The 13,935-nt window shown below is 44.3% G+C and overlaps 1 pseudogene; it reads right to left on the minus strand.

Annotated features, from left to right (window-relative positions):
• Positions 1-9,682: 9,682 nt before the first annotated feature.
• On the minus strand, positions 9,683-13,024 carry LOC142846700 (AF4/FMR2 family member 1 pseudogene; annotated as a pseudogene).
• Between the last annotated feature and the right edge of the window lie 911 nt (positions 13,025-13,935).

Below are 13,935 nucleotides of genomic sequence, written 5' to 3' on the forward strand. Positions count from 1 at the left end.
ATTGTATTATTTCCTTCTGTCCATGGTGGTTGGTTCCAAAGTTGAAGAAACACAGTTTTCCTTTGGTTTGTTCCACTATATGGTAAAAGTAAGAATGCAACATAAAAGAATAAAGTTGCTGAGTAGAAGAAAACCAAATATGGTGGTTTGAGTGGGAAATACATAGGCTCATGTAGTCGGACACTTGGTCTCCAGTTGGTGGTGCTGTTGGAGGAGGTTAGTGAGCCTTTAGGAGGTGGAGCCTTGAGGGAAGAAGTGCATCACTGGGTATGGGCTTTGAGGATTTATAGCCTTATCTCCATTCCTGCCCTCTCTGCTTCCTGTGTGTAGATAAAATGTGATCAGCCTGCTCTCTGCTCTTGCTGGCCCATGCCTTCCCTGCCATGATGTACTCCAGCTCTTGGGAACCCTAAGCCCAAATAAACTTTCCTTCCTTGAGTTGCTTTTAGCCATAGTGTTTTATCACAGTAACAACAACAACAACAACAACAAAAATAACTGCTGTACAAAGTTAGGGATTATGATTCAGTTTCCCCCCTATTACTAATATGGACTCCTTTACAAGCAGGTGATATTGATTTAGTCTTAAAAGGCAAATTGAAAATGGTGACTTGTCTCAGGAAGGGACTTTCTTTTAGATGTCAGCTCCTAGGCTTCATTACATGTATGCACTTTAGAACTGACCAAAGTATACATCCAGTCAATCATCCCATTGTTTCCACAAGTCCCTGCACCTCATATCCCATTCTTACTTGGATGGACTCTTTTCCTATGGAAACAAGAGCAAAATCTTTTTCCCAAAGTAACATATATTTTGACTTAAATTTTGAAGTCAAGGCATTTTCAAAATATATATGTTGGATTAATCCAGCAGCATTTATAATCAAATGTCTTATTAGCAGCTCTTGCTTATTTCTCAGCCATCAAACAATTCCAAGACAACACAATACCACACAGTATACAGATTCTCTGTGTATTTTCCATCTTTATGTGGCTTTATTTTAAACTCTATTTCTTTTATTTTTATTTTTTATATTTGTTTTTATGAGACAGAGTTTCTCTGTGTATTTTTGGCTGTCCTGGAACTCACTCTGTAGACCAGGCTGTCCTTGAATTCAAAGAGACCCTCATGCCTCTACCTCCCAAGTGCTGGGATTAAAGGTATGTGTGCCACCACACCCAACACCCAACTTCTTTCTTTCTTTCTTTCTTTCTTTCTTTCTTTCTTTCTTTCTTTCTTTCTTTCTTTTTTCTTTCTTTCTCTCAGGACTTTATTCTTTTTCTTTTCTCTCCTAAGCCTACATATATTTTTAAACATACTGTAAATCATTTAGAGCTTTTTTCCCATCTGAATCTATCTTTACTGTATATCTTTCTTTTTCTGACCACATGAATCTTTAATTTACTAAACAATATGACTAGGAGTAAATCTGTGGCTTTGACGGCTGGATATATCCCATTTCTTAGGTTTCTGAGAGTCTAGCTTCATGGTGGAGGTACTGGCAGGAGCCACGTTTATTACCAGAACTCTATGGAGTTTCAAGATCCAGGTCACCACCAAGAAGCATGCTGTTGGCTACCCATAAACACCATTTAAGTGTTTGCTGGTGGGTTCTCTTAAAACAGATGCAAACTTTTTGCAACTAAAGCTGAGTCAGGAAGCCTCTTTTAAATGAGACATGCTTGCCTCTAGCAAGCAGAGCCCACCTGAGAAAATGCTACTACCAAGAAGCCATTCTTAACTCTGTTCTTTTTGTGTCTAGAATTCTTTCTCAAGCTTTCTCGGGTTTTAAGTGGACTACTTTCTATGTTGGCACCATTTGTTGATAGAGGTTTCTGTCCCACCTGGTCCCACAGCTGTTCAGTCCCAAAGAAACACACAGAAGTCTACATTAATCATAAACTGGTAGGCCTATTAGCTCAGGCTTCTTATTAATGCTTATATCCTACATTAACTCATAATTCTTATCTGTGTCAGCCACATGGCTTGGTTCCTTTTATCAGCAAGGCAGTCTTACTTTGCTTCCTCTGCATCTGGGTGACAACTGTGGACTGAGCCTTTCCTCTTCCCAGAATTCTTCTGTTTTGGTTGCCCCACCTCTACTTCCTGCCTGTACTTCCTATCTGGCTACTGGCCAATCAACAGTTTATTAAAGCCATACAAGTGGCAAATCTTTGCAGGGTAGAAGACAATTGTCCCACAACAATTTTGGGAATTCTTGTGCTGGCCAAGAATAGAGACTTACTTAGGCTGGCTTCTTTGATGGCATTGTTATGACATTTGTCCCTGGAGCAAGACCTTATGGAGGGTGACTGTGGGAAATGGATCATAATTCCAGAATCCAACATTTGCTCTATTCAAAATAGCTCTTCCATTGGGTCATCACAACATCCCCTTGTCACACCAGGGCTGCTTTCTTATCAGGATTCCATTGTCCTCTATTTCTGGCCCCACCTTCCCCATCTTTACTCACACATGTCACTGGCTCACCCACAGATGACTTGCTTGTACATTAATATCATCTCTGCTTTTACTAGCTCTTGCAAGAGGACTCATGTGTCTTGGTGTGAGCATCATGGTTACTTGTTTCCAATACATCTTAGAGTTGTGACCTCTGTAGGGACCAGAGGTAGAACCGAGAGGGTAAAAAAGTCATTCCTAAGGTTCCACAGTGCCCAACAAATGACTTATAGGTGGCTCCAGTCTAAGAATGAAACTGGGACTACTTCACAGAGGACATTGAGATTCCTGAGTGCAGATAATGCTTGTCATGTACCAAGCCACATCCTCTCCCTTGTCTTGATTAATTTATGTCTATGGTGTGGCACATCAAGTTTATAACTCTTTAATTTAATTTAATATTATTTAATGCTGTAGATATTTCTATGAAGACAAGGGAATTATTTAGCTTTTCTCAGGTACAACAGAATGGTGGAGAAATTAATGGTCTCTCTCCCTAGAGTCCCTCTTAACCAACTGGGGAGAATTTTAGTGGGAGGGTATCCTGGCTGTCCTGTCTGTGGAGATGCACCCTTTCTAGCTTCTTCTCCAACAGCTTACAGAGGTAATGAGTTATTAGATTACCATGTAGTTTATCATGTTTACCTGTTCTCTCTTACTTTCCTCACCCTCTACCCTGGCCTCATGTGGTAGTATCTTAAGAACAGCATCTATTTTTTTTCCTTCAAGCTGTTGTGTTCTGTTACCAACCAAGAGTCCTTATTATTAGCACAGACTCCATGAGTTGAATCCTTCCCAAGACTGCCTCCATGTCAGATATCATTTGCAGGTCTGGAGAGGCCACTAGAACTGCTGACAGGGTGACATGCTGCTGATGAATTTAAGGGCCACATGATGCCCCTTCTTGTGTTTGGCAATTCTCAGAACTGTTCTTGGAGCTTCCTGATGGTGCTATACTTATAATTAGATTTTTATTATAAAGGACACAACCCAGGAACAGTCCAATGGAAAATTTGCTAAGGGCAAGATTGTGGTGAGGAGAGACACACTGAGCCTCCATTCATAGGGGTTGCTAAGGCTCACTCTGATGCATGTGTGGCATTGAAAACAGGTGACAATCACTTAGATTTCTAAAGTAAAGAATAATAGAATGGATGTGCTGCCCACAGTGACCATTAAAATCATTCACATCCTGGAAATCCTGATTAAGACTTAGGCCTGGGGAAATGACTGGGTCCTAGTGCCTGCTACCCTGATGAGACCCGAGTTCGGAGCTTGAGCACCCAGGTAAAAAGTTGGGCATGATGGAATGCACCTGTGACCCTAAATCCTAAGCTCCTTAGAACTAGCTGGTCAGAAAGTCTAGACAATTAGAAAGTACTAGGTTTAGTGAGAAACCCTTTCTCAAAACCCTCGCTGGAGAGTTGTAGTGGCATTTCAATTGTCCCACTGTCTGACTTCTACACTCTGCTTCCTATTCATCTTCATGATCTTCACGGCTTCCACAAATGCATCTCTGCCTCTCGGGCCCAAGTTTACATCCACACTTTGAAGACGACTTTCCCAACTCTATCTTTCTGTCTTCCAACTTCATTGAACATTGGCCTCCGAGCTCTTGCTTCCTTGCTCGGACCTCTGGCCTTCCTCCCTTTTGCACTGGGAGGAAAGCAATGTACTGCAGCTTTGCCACACACCGCTTGCAACAACTCTGCTTTCTGCAATGATGCTTAATTGTAGGTTTTATTGACAGACTTATGTTATGCCCCCAGGAACCCGTCTTGAATCAATTAGAATCAATTAATCACACTGTGATTAACTTTAATTGTGGGATATTTCCTACACCCAGCAAATAACCATTCACATATGTTTCAATTAATATTTTACCCCCCTTTGTTGACAAATGATCTATTGTACTTGAGATTAATTAAATGTTAGCATGGTCCCAATTAACACTGTATCACCAATAAAAGCTGCCTTGACTGTCAATACTGAACCAAATCTGTGACGGTCTATCATTTACAGTGCACGGCGTGTGTTATCTCAGCACCACGGGGGCTTGGCCTCTTGGTATAGATACTATGTGACCTAGTTGAAATAGGAAACTGCATTTGAAGATATTGTGAACCTTGAGTTTTTTTTTACTTTCTCTTGAAATGAAACCTTGTCTACCTAGAAATGTCTCTTTTTCTCTGCCCTTTATTGCTGATCCCACAGTTATCAATTTATATATATTTTTTGTTTCTTTTGTTTGTTTGTTTGCTTTTTGAGACGGGGTTTCTCTGTAGCTTTGGAGCCTGTCCTGGAACTAGCTCTTGTAGACCAGGTTGGTCTTGAACTCGCAGAGATCCACCTGCCTCTGCCTACATGGTTTGTTTTATAAGTTTTTATAAGGTGCTTTCATATTTAATAGTTTATATAAAATGTAGCCCGGGCTGGCCTCAGACTTGCTGTGTAGATGGCAAGGACCATGATTTCCTGAGCCTCCTACTTCCACCTCCCCTGAGGTCATAGTGCCTGGTGGAGACAGGGCTGGGATCAGACCCAGGGCTGTGTGCACTCTAGGCAAGTGCTCTGGCAGCGGAAGTACCTTGCCTGTTCTTTCTTTCATATTTTCTTTGCCTACTCATTCACATTCTCCTCTACTTTGAGTGCCTGTTTACCTAAGTGCCGTTGAACTGGAAATTCCAAACTGCATCTTTTGTTCCCCAATCTTCTCAAGATCTCTCTAATTAGGATATGTTGGTCTATTTCGTATGCAAATACTGTTTATCTATGCCTGCACTGACAAGCAGTGGGATTGTTTTCAACTCTGGTTTTAGAAACAATTAGGGGTTGGATTTTTATTTTATTTTATTTTATTTTATTTTATTTTATTTTATTTTATTTTTGTGCAGCTGAACTGGGTCATCTGTAAAAAAATCCACCTTCACCGGGGAAGCAGTGGGTCACAGGACAGATTTAAACTGTGTTCTGCATTCAGACATACTCAGTGAAGAAGGAGGCAGAAGACTGGGACCTGAAGAGGTTTTTCTTTTCTTTTTTTTTTCATTTATTTTTTATTGAAAAAAAATTCCGCCTCCTCCCAGCCTCCCATTTCCCTCCCCCTCCTCCCACTCCTCTCCCCTCCCCCCACTCCTCTTCCCCTCCCCCCACTCCTCTTCCCCTCCCCCCACTCCTCTCCCCCTCCCCCTACTCCTCTCCCCCTCCCTCTCCAGTCCAAAGAGCAGTCAGGGTTCCCTGCCCTATGGAAAGTTTAAGGTCCTTCCCCCTCCATCCAGGTCTAGGAAGGTGAGTGTCCAAACTGGCTAGGCTTCCATAAAGCCAGAACACGAAGTAGGATCAAAACCCAGTGCCATTGTCCTTGGCTTCTCAGCAGCCCTCATTGTCTGCCATGTTCAGAGAGTCTGGTTTTATCCCATGCTTTTTCAGTCCCAGCCCAGCTGGCCTTGGTGAGCTCCCAATAGATCAGCCCCAGTGTCTCAGTGGGTGGGTGCACCCCTCACGGTCCTGACTTCCTTGCTCATGTTCTCCCTCCTTTTTCTCCCTCCTTCTGCTCCTCATTAGGACCTTGGGAGCTCAGTCCGGTGCTCCAGTGTGGGTCTCTGTCTCTATCTCCATCCATCGCCAGATGAAGGTTCTATGGTGATATGCATATCTATAGGATAGGGCCATTTCAGGTTCCCTATCCTCAGCTGCCCAAGGAACTAACTGGGGACATTGCCCTAGGCACCTGGGAGCCCCTCTAGGTTTAAGTCTCTTGCCAACCCTAAGATGGCTCCCTTGATTAAGATATATGCTTCCCTGCTCCCATATCCACCCTTCCTTTATCCCAACCATCCCATTTCCCCAAGTTCCCCCCATCCTCCCCTTCTCACTTTTCTCTCCCCATCTCCCCTTACCCCCATCCCACCCCACCCCCAAGATCCCAATTTTTTTGCCTGGCAATCTTGTCTACTTCCCATATCCAGGAGGATAACTATATGTTTTTCTTTGGGTTCACCTTATTTAGCTTCTTTAGGATCACAAATTATAGACTCAATGTCCTTTATTTATGGCTAGAAACCAATTATGAGTGAGTACATCCCATGTTCATCTTTTTGGGTCTGGGTTACCTCACTCAGGATAGTGTTTTCTATTTCCATCCATTTGCATGCAAAATTCAAGATGTCATTGTTTTTTACTGCTGAGTAGTACTCTAATGTGTATATATTCCACACTTTCTTCATTCATTCTTCCATTGAAGGACATCTAGGTTGTTTCCAGGTTCTGGCAATTACAAATAATGCTGCTATGAACATAGTTGAACAAATGCTTTTGTAATATGATAGGGCATCTCTTGGGTATATTCCCAAGAGTGGTATTGCTGGGTCCTGGGGTAGGTTGATCCCGAATTTCCTGAGAAACCACCACACTGATTTCCAAAGTGGTTGCACAAGTTTGCATTCCCACCAGCAATGGATGAGGGTACCCCTTACTCCACAACCTCTCCAGCATAGGCTATCATTGGTGTTTTTGATTTTAGCCATTCTGACAGGTGTAAGATGATATCTCAAAGTTGTTTTGATTTGCATTTCCCTGATTGCTAAGGAGGTTGAGCATGACCTTAACTGTCTTTTGGCCATTTGAACTTCTTCTGTTGAGAATTCTCTGTTCAGTTCAGTGCCCCATTTTTAATTGGGTTAATTAGCCTTTTACGGTCTAGTTTCTTGAGATCTTTATATATTTTGGAGATCAGACCTTTGTCTGTTGCGGGGTTGGTGAAGATCTTCTCTCAATCAGTAGGTTGACATTTTGTCTTAGTGAGAGTGTCCTTTGCTTTACAGAAGCTTCTCAGTTTCCGTAGGTCCCATTTATTCAATGTTCATGTTTGTGACAAGTTTCACTCTTGTATCTTCTGAACATACTCATTCCACAGAATGCTGCTGTCTCAGCCACGGGGACTTTCTGAGGGCACCATGGCTAACACGCTGGATTTGCTATGTTTTAGCTTGGCCTCTTCCTTGCTTTGGTTACTTTAAAACATATAACATATGAGTTGTTATAGATATAAAGACATATCCAACTATCATCAGGCAGTATCCAGAGACTGTAAATACATTGGCCTTTAGTACTGGGCAAAGACCAGGAGAGCTAACCCACCACTTTGGTATACATGATGGAGACATAGCCATCATCAGTGTGGAATATCTCAGCTCCTGTCATAGAAGTGAATAACACATGACTATTAATGATCAACCTCCCTAACTTCTACACTGATCTTGTTCAGGAAGCTTGCTTTGGAGGTTTGTGTACATGTGTGTCTTGAAGACACATGGAATTACAGAAACAGTTAAAAAAATAATTTAGGAGCCTTTGAAACTTTGTATTTCTTTTTTTAAGTTAGTTCTTTGAGAATTTGGGCAGTGTGTTTTGATCGTATTCACTGCCCAACCCACTCCTCCCAGATCCATCCTCTTTTCCCTACCAGTGCAACTTTGTATCCTCTTTGTACTTTACCTGCCAGGTCCAATTTGTGCTTCTCATATATGCATGCATGTGTGACCTTCCACTGAAGTGTAGTCAACTTACTAGGGGTCAACCTACTAGGGGCAACACTCTTTTCACTTTTAATTCTTATTTCTTAAATTAAAACATAATCATAAAATCTTCCTTTCCTTCTCTTCCTTCAATCCCTCCTGAGTGTCCCTTCATTACTCCTTCTTAAATTCATGACCTCCTTTTTTCTAATTATTCTTGTTACACATTAATGCATATTATATATCCAAACATATAAACACAGCCTGCTGGGTCCACTCAGTCTTATGTGTATATAATGTTTTCAGGGATGACTCCTGGTACTCGGTAGCCAATTACAGAAAGAACTCTTTCACAGGGCTTGTGATGCTAAAATTGCTGTGGCTTATATTTGCAATTACCTTACTGTATTAGGAAGACACTATTTCTTTTTATCCATCTACCCCCTCTTTAAAAATGATTCCAGAGCCTTGGGAGGAGGAATTGTGGTATGAGATGTCTTATATAGAGCTAAGTATCTCATGATCTCTTATTCTTTGTCTATGACCTGACTAAAGACAGGTTCTTGGTGTGACACTGGTGCCAGATATGGATTTCATCTTGTTGAGCAGGACTTAAATTCAATCAGAAATGGTTGGTTGTTCCACAATAACCATGCCACTATGGCGCCAGAGCAGCTCGTAGTGTTCAGAATTGGGCAAGACTGATGACTACTTTTCTCCTTTTCTGTGTTAGCATGCACAGTACCTTTTGGCATTATGAAAACTCGTCAGCAGGAATAAAAGTTACAGTGAGAATTACTAGCTTGAAATGTCTGTTGACTTGACTGAGGTTTCTGTCCCACCAGGTCCCACATCTGTTTAGTCCCAAATAAATACACAGAGGCCTACATTAATTATAAACTGGTTAGCCTATTAGCTCAGGCTTCTTATTAATTCTATAGCTTTTATTAGGCCATTATTCTTGTCTGTGTTAGCCACGTGGCTTGGTACCTTTTTGGTGAGGCAGTTACATCTTACTTCCTCTGTGTCTGGATGGATGACTGCAGACTGCCTCTTTCCTCTTCCCGGAATTCTCCTGTTCTCATTGCCCTGCCTCTACTCCTGCCTGGTCACCCCTCTTATACTTCCTGCCTGGCTACTGGCCAATCAGCATTTTACTAAAAATAATACAAGTGACAGGGTAAAAGACCATTGTCCCACAGCAAATGTGTCAATGTTTTTATTCATTTATTTATTTATCTTATTACAAGTTATTAGAATTTATTAAACAATGTTTTCTTTAAAAAATATATATATCCATAAAATCCTCTACCAAAAATTATTATTCAGGAAAACAAAAGTTCCTTCTGGAAGTAAACTCGTGTGGCTACTGAGATGACAGGTATCTGCTGTGATACTAGAAACTGCTTCTTGTCCTTTCGTTGGCAACCTGTATCCTATTGTTCAAACAAACAGAAAACAACCAGAAAGGACACTAGACCAGCTAGGCTCCATTGCACTTCCATCCTTCCGTAGGAAAGGCAGGTCATCTCCCACCGTCCGCTCTGCTAACCAGAATCCAACGGATAGCCACACAGCTCTTGTGAGTTTAAGTGGGCAAAAATTCTGCCCGTCGTGGTGCTTCACGTCCTGAGTGTGCCGTCGCCATCAGACAGTGGCCTACACTAGATCAGACAGCTCAAGTGTCAAGTAATCCCAGCCTGTTTTAGGGAGTTCGGGGTGTTTGTTTCAGCCGCTGCAGACCTTGCTTTGTATAGATCACCAGGTCCACCAGGCTGCTGTTGAGGGTCAAGATACGCACCTTTGTGCTGAGCTGAGCAAAGAATTTTTTATTCTCATTTGTAAGGGCCTCTGACTGTTCCAGAGTTCCAAGGCTTTAAGGAGGTGGTTTGTGATGGTGAAACAGGCAAAGGTCTTGTTCTGGATGGTGACTGGGACACGGACGGTGGCTGTCATCCCGTCAGCACTTGACTGGGACCTGACAGATCTGGCAGGAGAAGGCACTGGGGAGAGGGAGGACGGAATACCTGTGCATAGAGAAGAATTGTTGAAGTGGTTGGTCACTAAGAGAGTGAGAATACTTCATTACTATGTCCTTTTTATAGCGAAACATTGCCACGTTCACCAGTGACTGGCAACGTAGACATAAAACGGCAAATATCTGTTCTTGTGCTGGCACCGTGGCATCCGAGAAGGATTTTAATGACATCGTGAACTTAATGAGGTCTGCAGTTTCTGAGTAGACAGCGTACACTGCCTTTTCTGAGCTTTCTGACTCCATGGCCATCCCACACTCAATTAAAGACAGGACAGCTTCCAAATACTTGAAGGCCTTTTTGATCTTGTTCGTCATTGCCGCTGCTTTACACCTCAACCTTTTAGCTTCCTTCATGTAAAAGTCAGCTTTCTGCATGTAAGGTTTCACTTGTGGCTTCTCTGGTTTACAGTTACCCTTTGGCAAAGAAGGCACTAGGAACGCGTTTGTGGCTTCTCTAGAAGACCCTTTGTATTCTGAGCCCCTGGCCTGCACTTTCGGCATTTTTCTGTGCTTGGGAACAGAAGAGTCCTTGTCATTGGCATTGGCACTGCCTGCACTTTGGGGAGGGTCCCGACCACAGGTGTCTACATCCGGCTTTGGCTTCTTGCGTGCAGTTTTGGTTGACTCCTGGGTGGAGGAAGAGGCTGACAAGGTGGCAGAGAAGGCATTTCTTTTCTTGAGGACTCTTGAGGAGGGTTTGGAAGTCTTTGTTTTGGAAGATTCAGTATGGGAAGAGGAAGAAGAAGTACAATGTGACTTGACATCTTTCTCCCTTCTGATTTTCTTGCTGGCACGGTCTTTTTCTGAGTCGCTGCCCTTTCTCTTCTTGCTCAGTCTGCTGGAGCCATTGCAGCCTCTCTTTTCAGAGTCTTGCTTCTTATCTGCTGGCGGCTGCCTGTCTTCTGCTTTCCTAGGGCTGCCATCCTTCCCCAGGGGCTGGGGAATCCGAGTGAGATGATCTAGGTTTATCTTCACTACCAAACTCGTTGGTAGTGGAGAGTCCCTGAGTGGTGAGAGCAATTCGGTGTCTCTCTTTTGACCGTCTTCCTGGACATTTGCAGTTTGTTGGCAGTCGCTAGACCCGCCACTGCTGCCGCCACTGCAGCCCCTACCACTGTGGGGTGGAGTGACAGAGTTCCTGTTTTGAGCTTTGTCCTTTGGAGGCTGAGGGCCTGAGGGCACCTTTGAGGGAGCCGGGGAACCCTTGTGCTCCGCTCGGCTGCCTAATGGTTGGGCATGCGAGCTTCAGGCTTAGGCTCCCTACCTTTTGCCTTCATCTTGGATTTGTCTTTGGAAGTCTTTTTTTTTGACTCAGAAGAAAGGGGTCCTGGTTTACTTTCCACCTGCAAACAGGCCCGGGGCTCTGCCTGGCCAGAGCCCTTGGCAGGTTTTCTGGGTTGTTTGGTTTCAATAGTTTGCTGAGGTGGGGACTCCTGTTGGGCAGGGGATTTCTGGCAGCTCCTCTCCTCAGGTTGGGGCCCTTCAGTGGGATCTTGGACGCCTTTGCTGGAACTCTTGGCGGGAGAGCCTTTGGACTCAGGGTGTAGCTGGTCAGTGTTGCGGTTTTCAGCCTTATTTTCCGACTTTGCACTACTGGAATGTGTTGACACCACCGGCTTGGGGAGAATCTGGGGAGCGCTTGGAGGTGCAGATAGGGAAGGAAGCTTCTCTGCAGCTTGTTCTGTATCGCTCTCTTCACTGTCACTGAGCTGCAGGTCCTCCCAGAGTATGGATGTTCCTTGCTGGGAATTGGGATGAATTTTGGAAGGCAGATCGTATTGATTTTGGCTTTGGGTTGCAGAACTATTGGGCAGAGGCTCCTTTGTAGGGAAAGGAGATCTGGATGACTTGGCCGTACTGGGTGTATGCTTGGTCTTGGCCGTACTGGGTGTATGCTTGGCTGTCAGAGGAGGGAGCCATGAATGGCTCATTTCCGTCAGAATCTCCTCAATGCAGCGGACTTCATTGGAGAACAACAGAGTCAACTCCACCGACTCTGACTGTGAAGATATCTTCAGCCTGGTGAGTTTGGCTTTGGCTGGCACTTCTACATCCAGTTTTTCGAAGCTCTGCTGACCATTGTCTTCCAGTGGCGGCTTCAGGCCCAAGGACTCACTGGGAGCCTGATTCTGACCGTCTGTGGGCCAGATACATGTCATGGGCTTCTGCTGCATTGCGACACTTTCTGAGGGGAGAGGAGGGGGTGGAAACATTTGAGAAGAGGCCACCGCAAGTCTGGTAATTACCACTGAAGTGTCAAGAGGAGTCTCGTTATCTTGAACCTTTACCTTCAGGTCCTTGGGAGACGTGTCTGCACAGTAGCCTTTATTGCTAGTGCTATGCTGCTGTAAACCTTGCGGGTTCTTTGCAGTCTGGAATGTACAGGGGACAAATGGGACACAGGGGAGATTAAGGGTGAGAGTTTTTTACCCGGAGCTGAGTCACCATCAGCTCTGCGGTCACACTTTTTGTGGTTTGAAGAGTGCTCCTCCTGACTGAGGCGATCTCGAGTCAGATGCTGTTTGTTGGGTGGACCATAGTTTTTGGCATGGAGACTTGGCACTAGCTCCATCCTTGGTGGTGCCATCTTTGAACTGTGGCTAATGTTACCAACAAAAGGTGATCCAGGGGCAGAAGAAGTACAGAAAAGCTTGTGGTAGATGTGCGTGCAACAGGAGTTGGATGCAAGGCTCTCCCTGTCATGAAATAAAGGATATTTCGGCTTCCCCCGGCTGTCTTCAGAACCATTTGGACACTGAGTACAAGACATAGATCTCTATAACTCCTTCATAACTTTGTAGTCTCCTAGTATGTTCTGTATCTGACGCGACAACTCATCCCTTTTTGTAGTCTTGTAGGGCTCTCCAAACAGGGGCATCTTTCAACAAACACCTCTTTCCCCGGGTGAGCTTCTTGGTTGCCTCTCTCCTTCTCTCGAGTCCGAAGAAGGTTACTATTTTCACTGCTGTCCTTGAATGCAATTAATGGCGGTCTGTGGAAGGTGCTCATTTTCCAGGCTCTCTGGTTCTATAGTTATGTCTGGGGTGTCTGTGTCACCTGCCTTGACCTGTTGAGATGCAGGGACAAGAGAGTTCGACTTTAGAATTGTGGGAGCCAATGGTGCAGGCCGCACTTCGGCGCGTGCAGGCTGTGGGCCGAGAGTACCAGGCTCTGCCAGCAACCGATTTGCCAGCTTCCAGCATTGGCCGCCCAGAATACCCCAGGCGCAGGCCACACCCTCTGTGCCAAGCCACGCCCATAGCTTCACCCCACCTCCACCTGGCCCCAAATGCCCACGTTTTATGACTCAAGTATGTGGAGCTTTTGAAGTTCCGGGGAGGTGTTTGCAGAAGGGTTAGTTGCTACAGAGGCATCTTTAGATGCTGTAGTCTCCTCATCTCTCCTACTTCGGTTCACATTCATTCCTTAAAGATTACTGAGGAGCAGGAGAGACTGCTCAGTGGATAAAAATAGTTGGTGTGAAAACAGGAGGACCTCAGATTGTCCTTAGCACCCGTCCAAAAGCCTAGCATAGACACACATATCTGTAACTCAAGTGTTGTGGAACATTGCCAAGCAGATTCCAGAAGCTCAATGCTCAACCAGTCTAGCCCTAATAGCAAGCTTCCAGTTCAGTGAGAGACCCTGTCTCAAAAATAAGGTGGGATGTAGGAAGACACTTGACGTCTGTCTCTAGCTCCTACATGTGTGTGCATGGGTGTGTACGCTGCATGCACATGTGTGCACATACCACACAAATACACACATACACATACTTTATACATGACTAATCGAGCAACTACGGAGATCAAGAATTAGCCTGCAGGGACCCTGTAGAGCCAGCCATGGTAGATTAGGACAGAGGGAAGGAGTCAAGTGCAGCGTCTGTCTAGAGGAGAAAGGATGAGAATCAGGGAGCA

Source organism: Microtus pennsylvanicus, chromosome 3 (genome assembly GCF_037038515.1).
Source record: "Microtus pennsylvanicus isolate mMicPen1 chromosome 3, mMicPen1.hap1, whole genome shotgun sequence".
Classification (NCBI taxonomy): domain Eukaryota; kingdom Metazoa; phylum Chordata; class Mammalia; order Rodentia; family Cricetidae; genus Microtus; species Microtus pennsylvanicus.